Here is a 26,509-nt window from a genome sequence, read left to right on the forward strand (position 1 = left end):
CAAAAGCTAAAATAAAAAGTCAACAAATAGTTTGTGTGTCTGTATCTGTACTCAGGTGTAAGTGGCTTATTAGATAAAGATAATTTTTATTGAATTACTCTGGGTTCACCTATCCGCCTCCCCTTCTTTCTCAAGATGAATCCAATCTTAAAAGATACAACTGTTTTATGGCCATTTATGTGGAAAATCTGACCTGCAGGCCATTCGTGCCAGTTAATTAATTTTCTTTTGCTCTCCAGGCAGCTGTCACAGAAGTGGAGGATGCTCTCATTTTATGCCTAAATTGTGTGTGTGGAGGGGAGACCTTCAAATTAGGATGCAAGAAGCCACTCAGAGCTAGCTCTAAGGGGAAAAGGAAATGTAAGGTTGAAAACTGCTCTCTGCCCTCTCTCCCCCTAGCTTCCCACTTGGCCTACATGCCCTATCTCTCACAGTCCTTGGATCATTAAATCCATCTAATAAATCCTCCTCTATCTATCTATCAAGACGTGCTTCTTTCCATTTGTCCATTCATGCATTGTTAGTCCGTCAGTCATCCATCTGTTCATTTAGTAATTTATTCATTCGTCAATTCAGTCATTAAACTCTCCTTTTTCTACTCCCTCTACATGCAAAGGCCTCTTCCAAGCTACTTCTTGTCCACATAGCACCTGTGTATGCTTTATTCACAGTACTTCCAAAAACAGATCATTTAAGCATGGTGCCACGTCTGTCTTCCTTAAGGGAAGGCTCCAAACTCCCTTCCCTACCTGTTCTTGCCCTTGCTGTTTCCTCTGCTTAGAATACTTTTTCCCTCATCCTTGTATCTTTCTCCTCTTCTCCTTTAGGACTCAGCCTAAATGTCATCTCGTCATGAAGGCAGGCACCAAGTTGGTTCTCAATTTTGAATGCCTAATCCCTTGTATGTATTGCACAAAATTCATCCTCAATAAATATTGTTAGTGACCAAATGAATGAACATGTTTATCTTTGCATCCCCAGCTAATAGCTCAATAGGCACTTGGCATGCTGCTTGGAAATAAATGCATTCTATCAAATGCAGACTGTGTGACTGAAAATGTCTGGAAATGAATCAATTTCTGTTTTCCATTTTCTTTTCCCTTTGACACTGGTTGGTGTTCATGTGTGTGTCATTTTGTTGCTTGAGATCTTCTGGAGCCATTTGGGGTTCTAAATACTATTCTGAAGCCAGCCTGGGTAAGATGGATAATTGTTGTTTTAGCAAAGCATAAACCATGAAAGTACAACCATCTGAGTTCTTGACACTTTCCCTGATAGCTTCACGTTATATAAAAATGTGGGCAAGTATACACAGAATGTGTAATTTCAGTTGGGGGTTGCTTACCCACTTACTTTTTTTTTAATTATCATCCCCCACCCCCACCCCGCCTTTGTGGCTTTTTGCACGCTGTCTGCTCTCTGTCCATTCGCTGTGCACTCTCCTCTGTTTCTGCTTGTCTCCCTTTTTGTTACATCATCTTGCTGAGTCAGCTCTCCGTGGCACCTGTGGGCTGGGCGGTGCTCCATGGCACCTGCCACAGCGTGCAGGGGGTAGGAGGGGAGCCTGCCTTCCTAAGGAGGCCCCAGGACACAAACCCAGGGCCTCCCATATGGGAGACAGGAGCCCAAATGATTGAGCCACAGCCGCTTCCCTCACCCACTTACTTTTGATATATTGCCTCAAATGGGCTAAAAATGGAAATTTTGCAAGAGAGGGAATTTTCCAAAGTGTAAGTGGGTTAATTTAACCTGAATGCTTAATTCTTCAATGTACACCATGGAATATTTAGCAGGGTCCCTTCTCCATTGCCACTAAAATAATCTTTGGTCTATCTATACAGTGGGATACTACTCAGCAATAAAAAGGAATAAAATGATACATGCTACAACATAAACAAACCTCAAAAACATTATGCTAGTGAAAGAAACCAGACAAAAGAGACCACATATTGTATGATTTATATGAAATGTCCAGAAAAGGCAAAATTATAGAGACAGAAAGCAAATTAGTATTTGCCAGGTGTTGGAAGTGGGATGGGGATTGACTGGAAATGGATAGGAGAGATCTTAGAGGAATAAAAATGTTCTAAAACTTATTTAAGGTGATGATTACACTACTCAGTAAAGTTACTAAAAATCATTGAATTGTACTCTTGAAGTGGGTGAATTTATGATACATAAAATATATCTCAATAAAGTTGTTTTTAAAAATTAAGGTGATATTTATATTATGCAAAGGCACCATGTGCCTAGCTTATGTTAGTGCTCCTTTGATGATAATAAAACACAATGAACTCTTTTATAGAACTATCCTTTTTATTTACTTGTATTTTAAATTAAACATGTTTCTAAAAAATAAGTCTGGAATGTTTTTTTTCCAGAACATTCCTTCTGAAAAATTGTCTAATGGAATAACTGGGCTAAGAAAGAGTTACTAAGCCAAACTTTTTTCCAAGGAGATTTTATATAATGAAGTTTGGAGCTTTTTTCCTTCAAAAAGAAACATTTTCTCCCTTCATTTGATTCATTTCACTTGATTTCAGAGATTCTAATTTCTTCTGGGCTAATGGGAGTGGTCAGGGTTTTGTACATCTTCTCAAAGGGAATTAAATTTGCAATTATCCCTAGCATACCATAGACTCTTGCAAACCCATGTTTTGTGCAGTCTTCAGATCCCTGTTGCAATTAGCATATTTTCAAGGTGAAGTGCAGATGTCAAATTAATGTGGAAGGCACCAGGATTGCCAAAGGGCCCAGGTCAATTGATATTGGTCTAATTGGAGGACATGAGCCTTTCCTATGAAAAGGGTCCAGGGACTGACATCACAAACAAGACAGATCCTTAATGTGTGTGCAGAGAGAGGAGACGGTAAGAATAGGAAACTGGAAATACAAGAAAGGGATTGCTTTTATGAAGAGAATAAAACTGAAAGGAGAATTATTGTTATTATTATTATTATTACTTCCATCTATTTAGTTACTGTTATGTGCCAGGCATTTTATATGGATTACCCCTTTTAAGTCTGAAAAAAAACCTCTTGGGGAACTATTATTCTTATTCTGAAGAGGAGAAAAGTGAGACACAGAGAGATGAAATTATTTGCAATAAATGATTATTAAGTACATTCATGACAAGCATATTTTTAAAGACTTCGCTTATTATCAAACTTACCTCTCACAATACACAGGAGAGGTATTGTGAGGAGGTAGATGCTATTATTACTTGCATATTGTGGATGAGGGAATTGTGGCAGAGATTTTAAGAAATATGCCCAATGTCACGGAGCAAGCCTTGCTGACTCTGTGTGGCACGGGCCTCTGCAATTATCCAGCACCGCATTGCCTCCTGCAAGCTCATCCAGCCAAGGATGGAGCATCAGACTCTTTAAGAGTTTGCAAACAGACCTTGAACTATCAGATGGCCAGGCTCTTATGTATGTTCTTCTCTGTGACTCCAGAACCAGATCTTTCCTTTTGGTCAGTTTTTTTTCTCAAGTTGGGTTCCATGGAACCACTGGGCAAAGAGGAAAGGAAAGACTCTTTATGGTCTTGAGTAGTTAAACAGAGCAGCTCTATGTACTGTTATATACATTAGGGGTTCTCATGAAATTGAATTTGGATAAAAGAATATCTAAAGTTATAGAGAAATCATGATTTTAAAGACAGTATAATAATTACTTCTTCTTGCAGGTGATTTTGATATCACCAGACAGAAATGAGGAAAATGTACTCTGGGCATTGGATATTTTAGTTTGAATTCTGACTTTGATCCATACCAGTTGTTTGTGATTTAATAAATCCATCTCTTCAATCTTCAGTTTCCTCAATAAAAGGTGAATGATAGTTGTTTATCTTGCTAATGTTATAAGGCTGTGAGGTTAAAAGATTATGAAGACCAAATGAGATAATGTGTAACAAAGTGCTTTGTATTCTATAAAATATACATGAAATAAAAATAATAAATAGCAGTGATTTATTGACTCAGTTCCCTGGCATTGTGCCAGGTCAGCCCTTTTATATGGATTATCTCCTGTATACCCCACAATAGCTTTAAGCAATAGGTACTATATTATCCCTATTTAATAGATAAGAAAGTCAAGGCTTAGGGAAGTTAAGCAACTCACCCAGATGTCATAGCCAGTGATGGTGCTGCTAGAATCAAAAACAGGCTTTAATTCTTTTTTAAAATAATTATTTTTTAAAGATACATTTCTAATGTCACCTCTTTTTAGTGAAATTCATCATTCCTACTTCTGCTCTTTGATAACATTCAGCACCTCTTTCACAAAACCTCTTCATAGTCTTTCTGGGGTTCAGATGGCATAGGTTCTATGCTGAAGTGCCAGGAGCTAGTTGCTGCATCTGACTCAGCTCTGTGCCCTTCAAAACTCCTAGCACCTAGTGTCACGTGAGTGCTCTGTAAGTGGACATTCCCTTCTCCATAATGTCTCTTCAGGGTAGAATTTAATCTCTTCACACTCAAATCCATATGGGCTCCTTGAAATTCCATACCAAGTTCTTGCCTGGCTCCTCTGGACCTGTACCATCACACAAGAATTTAGTTTTGGTTAAAATGGCAAAAGTAATAACAACAGGGATTACTAGGTATTGAGAACTTACTAGGTGTGAAAGCTGTGCTAAATCTCTTATATGTATCAAGCCTATTCTGAATTTCTTCCCCTTCATCCCCATTGAACAGACAAGTTACCTGAGACTTAGAGGCACTAAATACCTTGCTAAAGGTCAGACAACTGAGAATGTGTTCATCAGTCCAGAACTAAGGGCTGCTGACTGCACAGTCTCAGCTCTCAACCTGTAGACTTCCCTCTGCACTTTTCTGGAATGTCCCTTGCAAAATTCTCATTCCTCTAGACACACTTACAATGCCAGCTCCTTACTGAACCTCCCCATTTCCTTTGATTCTTCCAATCCATTCTTTTCTTTTTTAATTCTTTTTTTATTGTATTTTTTGAAGATACATAGATCGCAAAAATGTCACATTAAAAATATAAGAGGTTTCCATATACCCAACACCCCACACCCTCCCACATCAACAACCTTTTTCATCATTGCGGCACATTCATTGCATTTGGTGAATACTGTAGTATTGATGTGGAGAAAGTGGCCATGGTAGTTGCTAAGGGCAGGGAGAGGGAAGAAGAGGTATGACTTGAGGGCATTTTCAGGACTTGGCGTTGTCCTAAATGATATTGCAGGGACAGATGCTGGACATTATATATCCTGCCATAACCCACTGAATGGACTGGGGGAGAGTGTAAACTACAATGTAAACTACAATCCAGTCCATTTTTTACTTTCCCATCATTCAATACACACACACACACTTCTATCAATTTTAGTAATTGTCTCTTCTGTCCAGTTGATTGCTACATCTCATTTTACTGCAGCATTTTCAAAGCACCTAGCAAAATGCTTACTATAGAGTTGACACTTAGTATTAAGTTCTGAATTTTCCCTTTGCCATTCGTTCATTCATTTGTAATTCAAAAAGATTTGCTATATAAAAGGACAGTTATGCTATCTTTTCCCCAGGTCTCAGAGCAATGTTTCTTGAAAATGTCAAAGAGGGCCATCTTAATTATTTGGCTCATCCTTTAACTGTTGGTTATTGAAAAACCTGTGGAGGGAAAGTCTCCACAGAATTTTGACATATTGCAACAGAGGGAGGCTCAAGGCCCACGTCCGTGACAAGACCCTAGAATGAGATGGCTGCTCACAATTTTGTCCATTTCTGCTTTCAATAGATCATGGAAGTGGGAGGGATTTCTAAAAGCTCAACAATTTCCAAAAATTTTTTTTTAATTTCTCTCCCCTTCCCCCCTGCTCCTCCCCGTTGTCTGCTCTCTGTGTCTATTCACTGTGTGTTCTTCTGTGACCGCTTCTAACCTTATCAGAGGCACCAAGAATCTGTGTTTCTTCTTGTTGCGTCATCTTGTTGTGTCAGCTCTCCATGTGTGCGGCGCCATTCTTGGGCAGGCTGCTCTTCCTTTCATGCTGGATGCCTCTCCCTACAGGGTGCACTCCTTGCGCATGGGGCTCCCCTATGCTGGGGACACCCCTGCGTGGGACAGCACTCCTTGCGTGCATCAGCACTGCGCATGGGCCAGCTCCACATGGGTCAAGGAGGCCCGGGGTTTGAACCACACACCTCCCATGGGATAGGCGGACGCCCTATCCATTGGGCCAAGTCCGCTTCCCTACAATTTCCAAAATTTATCTGCCCAGCTCTTACTTGCTCATCTCAGAAGCACATTCCAAGAACAGAATCTATGAAGAGAAAGAGGTAGTAGATGAGACATGCAGATCTGTGGGATCACTGCTAAGCACCTTCCATCTTCCAGCCCTAACCTAGGTGTTCAACTTATATTATTACTATATCAACATTTCAAAAAGCCCTAAGACATACCTGTTAAAATTTCCCTGGGTCATATGATTCCATAGCCCATCTCTTCCCATTAGAACAACGCTTTTCAATATTTTACAGTGTGTGCACACAGTATATGAAAAAAAGCATATGGTGGTAAATTATATGGTGTGTGAATATATCTCAATAAAACTGCTTTTTTCAAAAAGCATACTGCAATTTTATGTTATTCATTCAACAGATAATTTTGAGATCTTATTAGGTCCTGGACACTGCTGTTGGCAGAGGAGATAAAGCAATGAACAAAATAGATAGGCTCCCTGCTATCATGAAAATTAATGAAAAGCTTAAAAAAAGGAAACTAAGTTCAGCAAGGTATGGAGTGGTGGGTGGAGGGGAAATTTTTTCTTAAAAATAATGAAGTTTAAACATTTGTTTTTCAGGTCAAGTGCTCTTCAGCACTTCTCTCCCAATATAAAAACCCATCTTCACAGTTTTCCCTTTCCCATCTTTCCTCATCCTTGTTAAGTGTCTCCTTGCCTGTGCCCCCCACTGTTGATCCTGTCACCTACTCTGTTTTTCCCTTTGGCAGCTGCAATACAAGGTGTTATTTGGGGGAAATAAGTCCAGGTTTCAGGAGGAAAATGGTCTGTCCTTGGGATGCTCTAGGGTCTTTTTATCCCCCTTAGTCTTTTTCTTCCCTAATGTACTCTTCCCTGCCCACCTTGTTTTCTGTTCTTTCATTAGGAATTCCAAAGTGAATTTTATTAATGTGGCAGTAGAACAGATGCTAAAAGTGATCCAGGATTTGTGTATGTTTGTGTTTTCTTTCCTTTTTCTCCCCCTCCCATGTGTAAAAATGTCGTATATAATCTCCATTAAATTTGGTTCAAACCCACTCACCAGAGCTGTAGCATCAGAAAAATAAAACATATTGTTTCTTAGGGAAAAAAATGCTTAGGTCATGAAGTATTTGTCATGGAAATGCAGAATTAGTTTTTTGAACTATGACATATTTGGTAATGCTTTTTGTGACATTTTATTTTGAAACAATTACAAACTTACAGAAAAGGCACAAATACAATGAAAATTTGTTTAAAGAACTTCTGTGTGCATTTTTCACCAAGATTCCCCAATGGTTAATGTATATTCCTCAATTGGAATTGAGATTTTATATTTTCTATAAAAATGTATACATACACATACACACACACACACACACACATAAATATATGTATATTCACAATGCTTGATCCAGGATTTGTCACCAAGGGGAAGTGTGAACAAATTTAGTAGACTAGATAACAGTAAAGACTGGATAATAATATTGATCATTGTCCTGGGGTTATATAAGAAAATGTCCTTGCACTTAAGGAAGTACACGCTGAAGTATTTAAGGTAATGGGGTATCATGTCTGCAACTTATTTGCAACTCATGCAGTAATACTCTTAACTGGTATCAATTTGTATATCTCCAGCTCAGATTGCTTCCCAACATTCAAATTGAACATCTAATTGGAATCTCATACTAAACATGCTCAAAACCAAGCTCCTCATTTTACTGACTTCCTCCCAGCTCCAAACATTCTCCCCCATTGGTCCTCTTCTTAGGAAATGGCACCTCCATCCCCCAGCTGTTCAGTACTTAGTTATTCTCGATCCTCCTTCATACCCACATTCTGCATCTCTTCCTGTAAAACATAACCAGAAACTGACCACATCTCACCACCTCCTCCCCAACCACCTTCCTCTCTTCACAGCTTACTGCAGAAGCCCCCTAACTGTTCTTCCTGCTTCCATCCTCCACCCTACCCTACCCCAACCCAACCCACGGTGTATCCTCCACACAGAGGCCAGAGTGATCCTGTTAAAATCTAAGTCAGTTGATGTTACTCCTCTGTTCAAACCCCTCCAATGGTTTCCTATTGCTCTCAGAGTAAAAGCCAGATGTTAAAATGGTCTGCAAGACCCTGCATGATCTGGCCCCATTTTACCTTTTTGATGTCATTTTCTATAACTCTTCCCCCTCATTCACTTCAGTCCAGACACACTGACATCCTCAGGAGGTCTTTCTTCTCCCTTTAATTTTCCTTCCCTGAGAGCCCCATGACTGACTCCCTCCCTTCCTGCAGGGCTCTGCTCCAACATTACCTTCACAGATTAGTAAACCCTTCCCTAAACCTCTCAATATAAAAGAGTCAGTCCTACTCACCAACACTTCCTATCCTCACCCTGTTTTATTTTTCTCCATAACAGCTTTCACTGTCTGTCATACTAGAGCTTTACTTGTTTAACCATTTATTGTCTCATTTCATTAGCATATAAATTTCATGAGGACAGAGACTTTGTCATTAAGTTCACTGCAGTATCCAGAGCAATTAACACAGTTCTTGGTTCATATGAGTGTTCAGGAAGCTACTGAATGGCCCAATAAACAATAAAAATCACAGTAAACTCAGCATATATTTTGAGGGAAAGGAGCATAGACATGTAGAATATTTACTCAATAGATAAATTTTCAATGCCAACATGAATTTCAGAGCCTCTTGCATTAACTCTAAAGCAATATGCATCAAAAAAAGCTTTGCACTAAGATTTCTAGTTTTGGCTCTGGACTTGAACACTTTTAAGCCTTCAAGGCCCTTGTTTCAGAGAATTAGGACTCTGGAGTCTTTTCCAGCTAGGGTTGTATGAATCTGCAGGCTACCACTTCTGGTATCCTCAAAGAAGCACGTGTGACTTGTTGACCGAAGAAGAGATTTGCAGATTTCAAAAGTTCATATACAAGCATTCAGAAAATCACTTTGGATTCTCAAAAGGTGGCAGTTTAAAAACTGCTGCTTTCCCTAATTATTGTTATTCAGATTTTTCATTGTTATTATACAGAATAATAATTGTCACCACTTACTAAGTGCCCACACTTATGGAACTTAGTTAAAAGAAAAAAGTCTAATTATAGGGTGCAGATATTTGCATAAATTGATGGATTTCAGGCATATATTATCATGGCAATGCACTGTAAAGCCAGCAAGCTTCAGTTTCTCTTGATATACATCTGGGATTTTTTTTTCATTTGCTTTTAATCTAGTTAATTTTTTTAATGGATTGATAAAGAAGCACTATCTTTTCTCCTTTATTCAGCCAACCGGTTTACCCATTTCTACCACTTGGGTCTTTTATTTAGAAATAACATATTATACTGGCATAATCATGAAAATTGGAGATGACTGACCAGTGTCTCAATTTTGTGTGTGTCTCAATTTTGAATCTGCCATTCACTTACTTTGTGACCTAAAATAAGCTTCTCACATTTTCTTAACTTTAAGGGTTTTTAATGGAAATAATAAAAACCAATCTAAAAATGAAAGAAAAAAAAAGCCCATCTGCCATGGAATTTTTGTAAGACAATAGGCGAGAATTTATAAAACACTGACATTCACTTGTCACTGAACAAATGTTGGCGTCCTTCTCTTCCTTCTCCCTTTCCCATCTTCATGACCCCAGAGAAATAAAGTCTATGGAGAGTTACATAGATAATGTTATGTGAACAAAGACACCTACCCTTGTGAAGGAGAAATGGCTACAGAATCCTTTTTTCCTTCCTGCTTTGCCCCTCTAGCAAAACTCAAAGGCTCCATTTTTCCAAGTCAATACTTCTCCACAGTATTTTATTATTTGTAAACTTAGTAAACAAGAATATTTTTTCCAGAATATAGACGTACTGAATTGTAGGCATGTGTGTGCACGTGTGTGTGCATCCATCCATCTCTATTCTTTTCAAAACAAAAAAAACTCGAGCTCATCAGCCATCAGAGAAATGAAAACCAAAACCACAATGAGAGGGAAGCAGACTTGGCCCAATGGATAGGGCATTCGCCTACCACATGAGAGGTCCGTGGTTCAAACCCCAGGCCTCCTTGACCCGTGTGGAGCTGGCCCATGCACACTGCTGATGCACACAAGGAGTGCCCTGCCACGCAGGGGTGTCCCCAGTGTAGGGGAGCCCCACGCACAAGGAGTGTGCCCTGTAGGGAGAGCCGCCCAGTGCGAAAGAAAATGCAGCCTGCCCAGGAATGGCACTGCACACACAGAGAGCTTATACAACAAGATGACGCAACAAAAAGAAACACAGATTCCCGGTGCCACTGATGAGGATGGAAGCGGTCACAGAAGAACACACAGTGAATGAACACAGAGAGCAAACAACTGGGGGAGAAGGGGAGAGAAATAAATAAATAAATCTTTTTTTAAAAAAAAACACAATGAGATAACATTCCACCTACTAATATGACTATTAAAAAAGAAGAAGAAGAAGAAAAGAAGTGTTGGTAAAAGTGGAGTGAAATTGGAACCTTTGTACAGTTTTTTGGTAGGAATGTAAAATGGTGCAGTCACCGTAGAAAACAGTTTGGAGTTTCTCAAAAAGCTAAACATAGGGAACCAATGTAGCTCAAGTGGTTGAGCACCTGCTTCCCATGTACTAGACCTGGGTTCAGTTCCTGGTAATGCCTAAAAAATAAAGTTAAACATAGCATTATCAAATGACTTTGCAATGCATCTTCTAAGTGGCTACTCAAAATAATTGAAAACAGGGATTCAAACACCTTATGCACCAAAGTTAATAGCAGCATTATTCACAATAGCCGAAAGTGGGAAGGAACTGAAGTGTCCATCAACCATCAACAGATGAATGGATTTTAAAATGTAGTATATTCAAATAATGAAATGTTATTTAGCCATAAAGAGAAATGAAGCTCTGATGCATTCTACAACATGGATAAACCTTGAAATCATTATGTCAAGTGAAATAAGCAAGACACAAAAGGACAAATGTTGGATGATCCCACTCATATGAAATATCTAGAATTAGCCAATACATAAACATTGAAAGTAGATTAGAGATTACCAGGGGATGGGGAAAGAAGGAATGGGAAGTTATTGCTTAAAGGGTTTAGCATTTTTTTGCTATGCACAAGGAGTACCATACCGCGCAGGGGCGCCCCTGCATAGGGGTGCCCCACACTCAAAGAGTGCGCCCTGCAAAGAGAGCCGCCCCGTGTGAAAAAAGCGCAGCCTGCCCAGGAGTGGCACCACACACACAGAGAGCTGATGCAGCAAGATGACGCAACAAAAAAGAGACACAGTTTCCCAGTGGCGCCGAGAGTGCAAGCAGACACAGAAGAACACACAGTGTGTGGACACAGAGAGCAGACAGTGGTGGGGGGGAGGGAAGGGGAGAGAATAAATTTTTTAAAAAGGGTATAGCATTTCTGTTTGGGGTGGATGAAAAATTTTTGGTAATGGATGACATTGATGGTAGCACAACAATTTAAATGTAATTAATGCCACCAAACTGTACAGTCAGAAATAGTAAAATGTAAATGTTTATGTTATATGTGTGTTATCGCAATGAAATCTTTCTGAAAATCAGCAAACTAGTACCTAATGGGTTTTTTTAAAATGCTCTACATATGTATCGTCTATGCTCTGCAGTACTTTGATTTTAATTTTTTCCATTTACTTTCTTACACATAGAAGTGTTATGACACATAAAAATCTGTATTTCTGGGTTATTTTTTTTTTAAAGATTTATTTTTATTTATTTAATTCCCCTCCCCTCCCCCGGTTGTCTGTTTTCTGTGTCTTTTTGCTGCGTCTTGTTTCTTTGTCCGCTTCTGTTGTCGTCAGCGGCACGGGAAGTGTGGGTGGCACCATTCCTGGGCAGGCTGCTCCCTCCTTCACGCTGGGCGGCTCTCCTTATGGGTGCACTCCTTGCGTGTGGGGCTCCCCTAAGCGGGGGACACCCCTGTGTGGCACGGCACTCCTTGCGCGCATCAGCACTGCGCATGGGCCAGCTCCACACGGGTCAAGGAGGCCCGGGGTTTGAACCGCGGACCTCCCATGTGGTAGACGGACGCCTTAACCACTGGGCCAAAGTCTGTTTCCCTATTTCTGGGTTATTTAGAAGCATCTAAAGATCTGGAAATAGCGCATTCTCATAGGCATTCATTCCATGGATCAGCAGAGTCGTGTCCACTCTTTCTTATGCCTGTCTACTTTGCTCTTTTTCTTTACCTGCCTGATCGTTGTTAGCACATATTTTGTGCCCCAGGTATCAGAACAAGATCCTCACATTGAATGTGTGGGCTGACCATTTTGTCTTTCTGTAGCCTCTGCTGTAATACTCTTCCCCAGATAGCAGGGGCTGCTCCGGTACATTCTTCCTATCTTGGCTCAAATGTCACCATCTCAGGAGGTCATCCCTGACCACTCTATTTACAATTGCAGCTCCCCCTCCTGCCCTCCACTGCTCCTTTTCCACTCTCCTACTTAATTTTCTTTCATAGTAATATAGGCTGTGCATAAATTCAAACTTATTTTATATCCAAATATGCCTAGAAAGTCAATTGAGAAGTATAAACTCTATAGGCTTTGGATATTCAGGGAGGATGCAAGCCAAATGTGTCAAGCTTGCCTGGAAGGTAGGGGATCTATGTTAACTCAAGCCTGCCTGGAACGTGGGGCATATGTGTTAAATCAAGCTTACCTGGAGGAAATAACCTAATACTCAGTAAAAACACTTGAAGAAACTAACAAAAAGTCCTTTTGCATACAAGCACCATTTGACTCCCCACTCTTATTTCCTCTGTATAAAAGGGACCCAAAAATTCTATTCAGGGCTTGGTTTTTATTAGGACAGGAGTCCACCGAGTCCGGCTAGTCAAAATAAACCATCTTCCTTCTCAGAGTTCTCGTGTACCTGGCCTTCCATACCACATACACCCAACCTCTCTGCTACTACAATAGTAGGTATTCAACATTGACCTATCACTAAGTTATTTTATAGTTTGATTTTCTCTCTCTCTCTCCCACTATAATGTAAAATCCATGAGGGGCAATAGTTATGTATCTTCTGTTCACTGTTGTCTTCCCAGCAGCTGGAATATTACCTTGGGCATGGCAGATGCTCAATCAATTTTTTTGTACAAGTGAATGCAACAATCAAATAATAAATCACTGATAGACAGCAGTATTCTATATGACATATATATTAGTATGTGTATGTATGTATATACGCATACCTGCGTATACACATATATACATAAACGTGTGTGCATGTGTATGTATGCTAGAATCATGGGTTATGAGACATCGACCCTAGTCCATATACTGGCAGATAAATCCATCATAATCTATAAGAAATATTCTTTAGCCAGTTCTCTTGAGTTCTAGGTCACATGTGTGGACTCTATAATAGTCTGTGTAAACACTTCTTGCCATGACCTCCAGGAAGTTCAGTACCTCCTACTTCAGAACTATATTAAGTTCAAGTTGAGCAAGCTCTTACTACATAGGAGAAGACTTCAAGGCTAAAAGGCAAACTGAAAGCCTTAAGGTGGAACACTGGCAAAGTGGGAAAGCCAGAACTGCCCACCACGGTCATGGCTGAAATCAGAAGTGGGCCAGGATGTGACTTGGCAGTGGCATCGTCTGCTTTGCCGGTACTATTTATCCCCTGCAGCAATGAACAAGTACATTCTACATCATCCATTCATGATGCCCTTCAAATAAGACTCACTTAACTAATAAAAGGTTAGAAGTACAAAGCGCTATAGAGATAATGCCATCTGCTCCCCTCGTTGGGATATCAGGAAGCAGAAGGCAAGGGCAGGAAGCAAAGTAACTTATCCAATGCAAACAGAAATCAGAGACATCACTAACTCTCTGTCCTATTTAAAAAAAAAAAAAACACTCTTTCTTGGTTACTGCTTCTGGATTCACACTGAGAAGAGGGGTCTTCCTTTTATATCTAACACACGGTGGTTTGTTTGCGACAGGCTGGTTGTTCAAACTGGACTCTGGCAGGCATTTTTGAAGAAACTATGCTCAAGTAGTAATTTTCTGAAATTAGAGCTGCTATTACGCATTATGGATTTTTAAAGAAGTTCTTCGTCCTGGGAAAAAAACACATACAATTTAGCTTGGGCAACTCATTTCACTTGTATATGTAAAAATGGATGCTCGGGAGGCAGCCCAGCATAATCACAGCTAAATGATGTTGGGAGGTAGCTGTCATATTCTTTAATATTTGTAAAAACTTTTGGAAAGTCACATGTATTATGTCCTTCTTGTATGCTTGTATGTCTCTGGAATAAAAGTTCTTTTGCATAAGATGGGCATTCAATCTCCAGAGTAACTGAAGTGCATAAACTACATTTTACGGCATCTAAAACAGATACAAAATTTCCCTTTCACTAATTGAATTTTGTAATAAAGAATTATTTAGTGGATGGAAAATTAGGCAAGTCTTTTCCTTTGGTACCAACAACACAGCAGGAATAAATAAATCAGTAATAGGTAGATGAATTCCCCACATCTACAAAATGTAACAGGGAAGCCATCCACATCTAACAAAGTCCTTTGTCTAATTATCCCCAGCTTAAATACCACATATGAGTGTTACTATGTTCACTTGTCCCCATTTTAGAAGCCACATCTTTCATCATTCTCTGTAGCTCAGAAGTTCCATCAAAACTAGTTCATAATCCAGACCACCTATCAGTAAAACTATTCCATGGAAGTCTTTTAGCTTTAACAGTAAATGTTGAAGCTTTCAACTTCGTAACTAAGTAAAGCTGACTGCAGTCAATACCTTCTTAAAATAAAAAAAAAAAATTACTTGACAGCCTACCCCAATCAAGACAACAGACTGAGACACTCAGGACACTGTCCCACAAAAGAAGCTTTGAATGACCAGCAAAAACTGGCAGAAACATCTTTCTCAAAACTCTGGAAAACAGTTAAAGGATTGAGTAATAGAGCTAGCACCAAATCACAAAAAAGGCTCCTTAAAAGGGGCAGGATCCCTTCATGTTACTCAAATGTGGCCACTCTCACAGCCAAACTCAGCGTGTAGATGGGATGCATTCCCCCCAGCGTGGGACACGACACCCGGGGATGAGCCTCCCTGGCACCGAGGGATCACTACCACATACCAGCTGAAGAAGCAACTAGAAAATGACCTTGAATTAAAGATTCAATGCGGAACAGCAGAATATACCTGTCTACATATAATAACATGACTTCGGGAAGCGGTTTGACCTAATGTAAGGGGGAAATGGAAAGGAGAAATGAGATTATAAGGCTGTGAGTCTCTAAAAAAGAGTCTGGAGGTTGTCAGAAGGAATACCCCTATGTACAACTGAACAGAGTCTAAGAGACAGATAAGGTAGATACAACCCCAGGTATTGGTTCTTTTGAGGGATAAAGAGACCCACGGGTTCTATGGTCATGGCAGAAGGGGTTCACTGCCATGACAGATGGCCCTTCTTTGGAGCTGGTGTTTCTGCGTGATGGAAATGGACTCAGAGGGGATCTCTTTTCACAAGACTTGCATGCTACTTTATTGGAATTGTAGTTGGTGCTGAGTTTAAGATATATGTAGGGGATTTGAATCTCTGGACTGATAATATGACACCCAGGCCCAGAGCCTCAACAGACTTCAGCTCCTACACTTTGACTTATTGGACTTACTCCACTCAGCTAACATGGAGTTGAAGAAGGTCAACCACCACAACATGGAGCCTAGAGTGTCTACAACTAGAAGCGGGAAGAGTGCATCCAGTACCCATGTGGAATCTAAGCCCTCACTTGACATAGGTGTGCAATGGACACAACCAATCCAATGTCCACAGAGAAAATGTGGAATGGGTGTGGGAACAGTAGCCATGGGGGCTGCTGGGTGTGGGGAACGGGAGGAAGAGATGAGATGTAGAGGCGTTTTCGGGACATGGAGTTGTCCTGGATAGTGCTTCACGGACAATTACAGGACACTGTAGATCCCCCCAGGGCCCACTGGATGGAACGTGAGAGAGTCTGGGCTATGATGTGGACCATTGACTATGGGGTACAGTGATGCTCAGAGATGAACTTACCAGGTGCAATGGATGTATCACGATGATGGGAGAGAGTGTTGCTGTGGGGGGAGTGGGGGGCGGGGGCGGTGGGGTTGAATGGGACCTCATATATTTTTTTTAATGTAATTAAAAAATAATAATAATAAATAAATATTTAAAAAAAAAAAAAAAAAAAAAGGGGGCAGGATCCCATGGTGCCCTGGCAGGCCCCTCCTATGTTCCTCCCTGCCTTGACTCCAAGCTGGCCCACACTCCAGGAGTGGGTCCCTGGTCCATGCTCTGGAGAGAGCAGAGTAACCCTGGCGCACATACTGGGAGGATGTACATCTGGCCCAATCTGCATGGCAATAGTCCAGAGCTTGCCCTGCAAGGACAAAAGCTGTTCATAGAACTCTCCTATAGAACTCTGTGGAAAAACAGTCAAATGGTTGCCTGGGGCAAGGGATTGCTGGCTATAGGACAGACATTGCAATGTCTGGGGCTGTGAGGAAACAATTTCCTTGTAGTGGCAGAGAAAAGTCAGGTGTACACGATATCAAAGGCCAGGATGCGAGAATTCTGAGAAGGAAGATGATTTATTTTGACCGGCCGGACTCGGCAGACCCTTATCCTGATAAAAACTGAGCCCTGAATAGAATTTTTGGGTCCCTTTTATACAGAGAATATAAGAGTGGGGAGTCAAAATGATGCTTGTATGCAAAAGGACTTTTTATTAGTTTCCTCAAGTGTTTTTACTATTAGGTAGGTTATTTCCTCCAGGTAAGCTTCAGTTAACATATATCCCCCACACTCCAGGTAAGCTTGACATATTTGGCTTGCATCCTCCCTGAATATCCAAAGCCTATGGAGTCTATACTTCACAATTGGCTTTCTAGGCATATTTGGATATAAAATAAGTTTGAATTTATGCACAGGCTAGATTACCTAAGGAAGCAGGACATTTGTATCCCTGTAAAAGAGGACACCTAGAGCCCTACATGCCTGTTCAAGAACACACAAGAGCAGAAAGGATCAGTGAGGCCCCTACACCTTGGCCTGGAGCTACTCTCTAAACTCTTTGTGTGGATAAGCCCTAAGGAAGTCACTCACAAAACAATCTGCAAAGACTGGGAAAGATGGGAGGCTCTTTCCTTCTGTTTTTTAGTTCCTGGGATTTAAGGAAATTCTGTCCTAACACTAGCTGGATATAAGCTTAAGGAACAGCTGTCTCAGAGTCTAAAGTCCAGCAACAACACAATAAACAATAAAACATCAAAAAGTCCAGGTTTCACCTCATGTAAAATATGGATATGAGGAAGCGGACTTGGCCCAGTGGTTAGGGCATCCGTCTATCACATGGGAGGTCCGCAGTTCAAACCCCGGGCTTCCTTGACCCGTGTGGAGCTGGCCCATGTGCAGTGCTGATGTACGCAAGGAGTGCCGTGCCACACAGGGGTGTCCCCCACGTAGGGAACCCCCATGCGCAAGGAGTGCACCTCGTATGGAGAGCCGCCCAGCGCAAAAGAAGGTGCAGCCTGCCTAAGAATGGTGCCGCCCACACGGAGAGCTGACACAAGATGATGCAACAAAAAAAAACACAGATTCCCGTGCCGCTGACAACAACAGAAGCAGGACAAAGAAGACGCAGCAAACAGACACAGAGAACAGACAACCAGGGCGGGGGGGGGGGGTGGGGGGGAGGTGGTGGGAAATGGGAGATAAATAAATAAATAAATGAAAGAACCAATGAATTAAAAAAAGATAAAATATTTTTTTAAATATGGATATGGTGATATTGCATATATAAGACTGTTTTTACAAAATATAAATACAAATAAACTAGAAAGACAAAACAGAATAACAGCTATGTATGGCAGAGAAGCATAGAGAGATTGAGAAGTGATGAATATTTTTGTTTGTTTTTTATTATTATTATTGGCATAATGAAAATGTTTTGAAAATGATTGAAGTGATGAATTCACAACTATGTGATTATACTGAATACCAATGATTGTATACTTTGGATGGATTTCTGCTTTATTAATATGTATCAATAAAAATGATTTGTTTAAAAAAAGAGTCCCGGTTTCAAAAAAAGATTGAAATACATACAAAGACATAGTAAGTGAAGACTCAGGCAAAGGAGAAGATTAAAGCATTGGAAACCATCAGTGAGGAAGACCAGACCTGGGACATACCAGACAGAATTTTAAAAAATAGTTCTTAATATGCTTCAAGAGTTACAAGAAAACATGGAAAAAAACTAAAGGAAATCCAGAAAACTATAGATGAACACAAAGAGAATATCAATAGAGAGATGGATGTTATAAAAAAGAATCAAACATAACTGAAAACCATAGTAACAGAAATTTTTAAATCCCTAGGGAGATTCAACAGCAGACAAAAGGTGGCAGAAAAAGAATCAGAGACCTTGTAGATAAAACAATTGAAATTCAGCCTGAGGAACAGAAAGAATAAGAATAAAGAAAGTTGAACAGAGGAGGAAAGATAAGATGGCTGCAGAGTAGGGTGCTCCAAGAGTCAGTTCATACTACCGAGCAGTTAGTAATCAGTCAGAGCTATCTAAAACACCTGTTTAGAAAGCCCAGGAGACCAGAAGAGCACCCTGCAACATTCTTGGAGGAAAGGAAGGAGACTGCTCATCTGCAGTGAAGATTCATGAGTAGTGTACTCCTTGCTTAGGACGCTGGAGTTTATCCCTGCTGGTGGCCCAAAACACCTCAGGAGCTATTCCCTGGCTGGAGCTGGTAACTCCATTTCCCAAAAACAGGAAAGGAAGATAGCATCAGGCTCCAATTTCACCTACTGATTAGTAAATTTGGCTGGCTAAAACCCAATACCAAGTACAGCCAAAGTTTGAACCTGTCCATGTCCAAAAGAGACAAGTACCTCTATTTTAACTCCACCCCCAGCATGAAAGGAAGCAGGGTTAACTGAAAATCACAGTAGGGACCAGATTCTTCTTCTTTTTTTATTTTAAGATTTATTTTTTATTTATTTCTCTCCCCTTCCTCCCTTTCCCCCCACTGCCTGCTCTCTGTGTCCATTCTCTGTGTGTGTTCTTCTGTGTCCACTTGGATTCTTGTCAGTGACATCAGGAATCTGTGTCTCTTTTCGTTGTGTCATGTTGCTGCATCAGCTCTCCATGTGTTTGGCACCATTCCTGAGCAAGCTGCACTTTTTTTGTGTGGGGCAGCTCTCCTTACGGGTCGCAGTCCTTGTGCTTGGGGCTCCCCTATGCAGGGAACATCCCAGTGTGGTATAGCACTCCTTGCATGCATCAGCACTGAGCATGGGCCAGCTCACCACAAGGGTTAGGGGACCCTGGGTTTGAACCCTGGACCCTCCATATGGTAGGCAGACACTCTATCAGTTGAGCCACAATCACTTCCATAAAAGGAGCTTTAGATTACATAAATGTTACATAAAAAATACAAGGGATTCCCATATGCCTCACTCCCTCCCCGTCCCACACCTGTCCACATCAATAATATTAGGAAATTAAGGACCAGCTTCTTTCCACCCACATTGGATGCTGTCCTAGTCTGGGCTTCAGACCCACCTCCAGCAGGGAGGAAGCTGGGAGGACCTCCGCCAGCCTCTCTGGGTAAATGTAGTCACTTTTGGAATGCACAGACTAGATTGTTGGGCATCCATGTGGCTACATCTCCACCCCCAACAAAACAGGGGGAAGTGCTTCCCCAGCCTCTATGGGCAACTGCAGGCTCTTTGCACCTGCACAGACTAGATTCTTGGGCACATCTGTGGTTCCAACCCTGTCCTTGGCAGGGGAGGAGGTGGGCCAGCGCTTTGTCAGTGTATCTGAGCAACTGCAGTCAGTTTTGGTCCAAACAACTTGGCTTACTGCCCACACCTGCAGCCCCATCTCCATCACAGGAAGGGAAGAAAGTATGTGGTGCTTCATCAGTATCTGCAAGCAACTACAGATGGTCTTAGCCTTCACAGTTTGGATTACTGCACATGGCTGCGACTCTGTCCCCACCCCTAGCAGAGGAGAAAGGTAGGAAAAGATTCATCATTTCTGGGAAAACATGGGCAGTTTCAGGCTTCCCAGCATACAGTAGGCACCCGTGGCTCCTACTCCAACCCCAGCAAGAGACAATGAGCATGAAACATATGAAAAAGAGCTGAAAGTTTCAGATTGGCTGAACAGAAGCCAATATAAAATTCCAAAATAAGTTGAACCAAGTGTCAAAGTGGAACTGTAAGGGAATGGGTGTGGCTCAGTGGCTGAGTGCCTGCTTCCCACATATGAGGTCTTGGTTTCAATCCCTGATACCTCCTAAAAATATAAAATTTAATTATAAATAAATAAGTAAATAGAAAAAAAGAGGGTTGTAGCACAAAGCCAATCAAATAGAAAGCCCTGAACAAAAGAGAGAAAGTAAGCCCAGAAAAATACATCAAGTAAATCAGATGTTGAAACACTAACAAAAAAAATGACAAGGTATATGAAAAAACAGGATGATATGGCCAAGTCAAGAGAAAAAAAACTAAACCTCCAGATGACATAAAGGAGTTGAGATGACTAAATACAAATGTTCAGAGAGCTTGAATAATATAATAAATGAACTAAACCTAATAGACATATACAGAACATTGTTCCCAAAAACAGCAGGATATACATTTTCTCTAGTGCTTATGGATCTTTCTCCAGGGTAAACCATATGTTGGGTCACAAAACAGATCTCAAAAAATGTAAAAAGATCAAAATGGATTTCTCTGATCATAATGGAATGAAACTGGAAATGAACAAAAGGGAGAAAAAGGAAAATGGAAATTTCACAAATATATGGCTATTAAACAACACATTCTTAAATGGTCACTGGATCAAAGAAGAAATTGCAAGAGAAATCAGTAAATATCTCAAGACAAATGAAAACAAGAAACATTTCAAAACCTATGGGATGTAGTGAAGGCAGTACTGAGAGGAAATTTACAGTCCTCAGTGCTTAAATTAAAAAGGAAGAAGAGCTTAAAAAAAAACTACACAGCTGGAGGAACAAGAAAAAGAACAGGAAACTATTCCCAAAACAAGAAGGAATGAAATAACAACGATCAGAGCTGAAACTGAGAACAACAACAAAAAAATAAACAATAGAATTAACAAAACCAAAAGTTGGATCTTTGAGAAAATCAATGAAATTGACAAACCTTAGCTAGACTGACAAAGAAAAAAGGAGAGAAGATGCAAATTAATAAAATAAAAAATGAAAGTGGGACATTACTACTGACGACACAAATAAAAGAGACCATAAGATGATCCTATGAACAACTGTACTCCAACAAACCGGACAACATAGATGAAATGGACAAATTCCTAGGAGCATACAAACAACCTACACTGACTCTAAAAGATGTAGAAGACCTCAACAAACCAATCACAAGTAAAGAGATTGAAATCTTCCAAAAATGAAAAGCCCTGGACCAGATGGCTTCAGAGGTGAATTCTACCAAACACTCAAAGAATATTCCATTTGTTGAATGGACTGTTCTGCCTGAGCTGTCAAAAATCACTTGACCATAGACGTGAGGGTCTGTTTCTGAACCATCAATTTGGTTCCATTGGTCTACATGTCTGTTTGTATGCCAGTACCATGCTGTTTTTACCACTGTAGCAAGTAATATGATTTAAAGTCCAGAAGTGAGAGGCCTCCAACTTTCCTTTTCCTTTTTAAGATGTTTCTGGCTATTTAGGACCCCTTACCCTTCCAAATAAATTTGATAATTGTGTTTTCCATTTATTTTTTAAATGCTGGTGAAATTTTTATTGGGATTGCTTTGAATTTGTATATCAATTTGGGTAGAATTGACATCTGAATGATATTTAGTCTTCCAATCCATGAGCATGGAATGTTCTTCCAATTATTTAGGTTTTTTAAAAATTTCTTTTAACAATGCATTGTAGTTTTCTGAATACAAGTACTTTACATCCTTGATTTAAGTTTATTCCTAAATATTGGTTCTTTTACGTGGTATTGTAAATGGAGTTATTTTCCTGACTTCCTCCTCAGATTGCACTTTTTTTGTTTGTTTGTTTGTTACTGCATGTGTGGAATATCCTTTTCCAACTTGTCACTTTCAAATCTATTAGTCTAAAGGTCAGTCTCTGGCACACAGCATATGGATGACTCATATTTCTTAACCATTCTGACAGTCTGTTTCCTTTGATTGGGGAGTTTAATCCATTAACATTCAATAAAATAACCATAAATGCAGTTCTTATTTCACCCATTTGACCTTTGGGTTTTATCTATCATATTTTATTTTCACCACTCTTTTGGAATTTTAGCTACTTTTACTGATATAATCTTCATTTCTAGACTCTCTTCCAAGCCTTTCTCTCCTGTCTTTTCTCTTCAGATTGTAATACATCCTTTAGTATTTCCTGCAAGGCCAGTCTCTTTGTTATAACCTCTCTGTTTCTGTTTATCTGTGAATATTCTAAACTTGCCCTCATTTTTGAACGACAATCTTGCTGGATATAATATTCTTGGCTGGAAAGTTTTCTCTTGCAGTATCTTAAATATATCATACCACTGTCTTCTTGCCTCCATGGTTTCTGATGAGTAATTGGCACTTAATCTTATTGGGTATCCCTTATAAATTATGCATTGTTTTTCTCTCATTGCTCTCAGGATTCTCTCTGTCTTTGGAATTTGACATTCTGATTAATATGTGTCTCACAGTTGGTCTTATTCAGATTTATTTGGATGGGAGTACACTGTGCTTCTTGGACATGAATATCTATGTCCTTCAATAGGGTTCTGAAGTTTTCTACCATTATTTCTTCAAATATTCCTTCTACCCCTTTTCCCTTCTCTTCTCCTTTTGGGACACACATGACTCATATGCATGCATGTCTCTTGTTATTGTTTAGTTCCCTGAGATCTTGTTTAACTTTTTCCACTCTTTTCTTCATCTGTTCTTTTGTATATTTGCTTTCAGAGACCATGTCTTCAAGCTCACAAATCCTTTTTTCTGCCTCCTCAAATCTGCTGTTATATGACTCTAGTGTATTTTTCATTTCATTTATTGTGCCTTTCATTCCCATAAGATCTGCTGTTTTTCTATGTATGCTTTCAAATTCTTCTTTGTGCTCACCCAATATCTTCTTAATATCCTTGATCTCCTTAGGCATCTCATCGAATTTACTAAGGAGATTTGTGTGAACATCTATGATTAGTTGTCTCAACTCCTTTATGTCATCTGGAGGCTTATCTTGTTCTTTTAACTGTGCCATATCTTTCTGTTTCTTGGTATGGATTACAATTTCTTATTGGTGTCTTGGCATCTGGCTTACTAGATGTATTTATTTGGAGTGCAGTTTGTCTCTTTAGTTCAGGGCTTTCTTGCCCTTTCTCCTTTGCTGGTTGTGTAGTAGGAGACAAAGATGTAGTTGGCACAGTAAGTTGTGGAGGCTCAAGCTGCTCACATTGCCTCAGGGACCAATGACGCTTCTCCCACCTTTCTCCATTGCCACAGGTAGGGATAGAGCCACAGCCATGTGTAATAATCCAAATCATGCAGGCTTAGACTGTAGTTTCCCAGAAAGATTGATGAAGGCATGCCCTTCTTCCCATGCCTGGGGTGGGGATGGAGCTGCAGGTATGGGCAGCAATCTATGCCATGTGGTCCAAAATGACTGCACTTACCCTGGTAGACTTCCAACTATTCAGTCTGTGGCAGCCGAATGTACCAGCAGTTACCCAGAGAGACTGGTGCAGGTCCCACCATCTTCCTCCCTGCCAGAGGTGGGGCTGAAGCCTAGGCTAGGGCTGCTGTGTGATCTGAGTGGAAAGAAGCCAGTCCCTACCATCACCATGATTTTCAATCAGCCCAGCTTCCCCTTATGTCAGGGGGAGGGCATCAAAATGGCAGTTACTGGCCTCTTTCTGACTTGGACAGGTTCAAACTTTATCTATACATTAGCCAGCCAAATTTACTAATCAATAGCTGAAGTTGGTGGCCAACCATCTCTTCTTCTGCCCCTGTTTTTGGGAAATGGAGTTTCCAACTCCAGCCACAGACTAGCACCCGAGGTGGCTTGTGCCTCCAGTGGGGGATGGGCCCTGGACTCCATGGCATGGAGTGCTGTAATTACAAATTTTCTTTGCAGATGGGCATTCTCCTCCTTCCATTCCTTCAAGAATGTTGCAGGACACGCTACTGGTCACCTGGAGCCCCCAAACAGATAATTTAGATAGTTCTGGGTGATCACTAATTGCCCTATAGCACAAACTGACTCTAGGAGCTCCTTACTCTGCCACCATCTTGCTGGTTTTCCCTCAACAGATTTTCTTTTTAAGAAATAGAAAAGCCAATTATCAAATTTATTTGGAAGGGTAAAAGGCCCCAAATAGCCAGAAACATCTTTAAAAGGTAGAACAAAATTGGAGGGCTCTCACTTCTGGACTTTAAATCATATCACCTAGCTACAGTGATTTAAAAAACATCATGGTACTAGCATAAAGATAGACATATAAACCAATGGAACGGAACTGAAGGTTCAGAAACAGACCCTCACACCTATGGTCAAGTGCTTTTTGAAAAGGCTGTCAAGCCCACCCAGATGAGGCAGAACAGTCTATTCAATGGGTGGTGCTGGGAGAACTGGATATCCTAATTCGAAAGAAAGAAAGAGGACCACTATCTCACACCCTATACAAAATTATCTCAAAACAGATCAAAGACCTAAATATGAAAGCTATAACCATAACACTTCTAGAAGAAAATGGAGCAAAATATCTTCAAGACCTGGTAGTAGATCATCATTTCTTAAACATTACACCCAAAGACAAGCAATGAAAGAAAAAATGGATAAACAGGACCTCCTCAAACTTAAACACTTTTGTGCATCAAAGACTTTGTCAAGAAGGTGAAAAGGCAGCCTAGTCGATTGGAAAAAATATTTGGAAGCCACACATCTGATAAGGATTTGATTTCCATGTAAAGAGATCATATAGCTCAATGAAATAAGGGCAAGCAAGCCAATTTAAAAATGGGCAAAACACTTAAATAGATATTTTCCAAAGAAGAAATACAAATGGAGAGAAAGCACATTAAAAACCTGTTCAATACCACTAGTTTTTAGAGAACTGCAAATCAAAACTACAATGAGCTATCATCTTATACCTCATAGAATGACCATTAATAAAAAAATTTTTAAATAAAAACAAAAAACTACAAATGCTGGAGAGGATGGAGAGAAATAGAAACACTCCTTCACTATAGGTCTGAATGTAGAATGGTGCAGCCTCTATAGACTATAGCTTGGCAAGTTCTCTGTAAGCTAAATATAGAGCTGCTGTATAATCTGGCAACCCTACTACTAGGAATATATTCAGAAGAACTGAAAGCAAGGATGCATACAGACATTTTCACCCCAATATTCATAGCAATACTATTCACAGTTGCCAAAAGGTGGGAACAACTCAAGTGTCCATCAACCAATGAATGGATAAATAAAATGTGGTATATACATATGATGGAATACTATGCTGCTATGAGAAGAAATGTAACTGAGACACATATGACAATTTCATATGGATGAACCTTGAAGAAATTATGCTGAGTGAAATAAGCTAAACACAAAAGGACAAATATTGTATGGTCTCACTAAATACAAAGAATAAACACATGGAGTTAAAATCTAGAGTATAGGTTAGTAGGAGATAGGATGGGGGCTGATGCTTAATGTATGTAGAATTTTTAATTAGCTTGACTATAAAAGTAGGGAAATGAATAGAGTTGATGGTAACACATTATAGTGAGTATAACAAAAGTGACTAGTTTATAAATGTGATTGTGGCTGAAAGGGGCAGTCTAGAGACGTAAATGTCAATTGAAAGAAAGCTGGAGAATAACCGAAGGACTATAAAGCATAGTGAGCCCAGTGGAGGATAAGAATCGTGGTTAATAGTACAAATACAAGAATGTTCTTCTAAGAACTAGAACAAATGTATGTCACTATTACACAATGGTAAGAATATGGTGATGCATAGAAAAAATACAGTCAGTGTAATTTATGGACTATAGTTAACAGCAATATTGTAATATTCTTTCTTGCATCAATGTCAGAAGGTACTATATAAATGCAAAGGGTAAATAATAGGTGGTATGGGAGTTTTTCTTTTGGACTAAGGAAAACGTAAAAAGATTTACTGAAACAATGCTGCAATATTGT

This window comes from Dasypus novemcinctus, chromosome 18 (assembly GCF_030445035.2).
Source record: "Dasypus novemcinctus isolate mDasNov1 chromosome 18, mDasNov1.1.hap2, whole genome shotgun sequence".
Taxonomy (NCBI): Eukaryota; Metazoa; Chordata; class Mammalia; order Cingulata; family Dasypodidae; genus Dasypus; species Dasypus novemcinctus.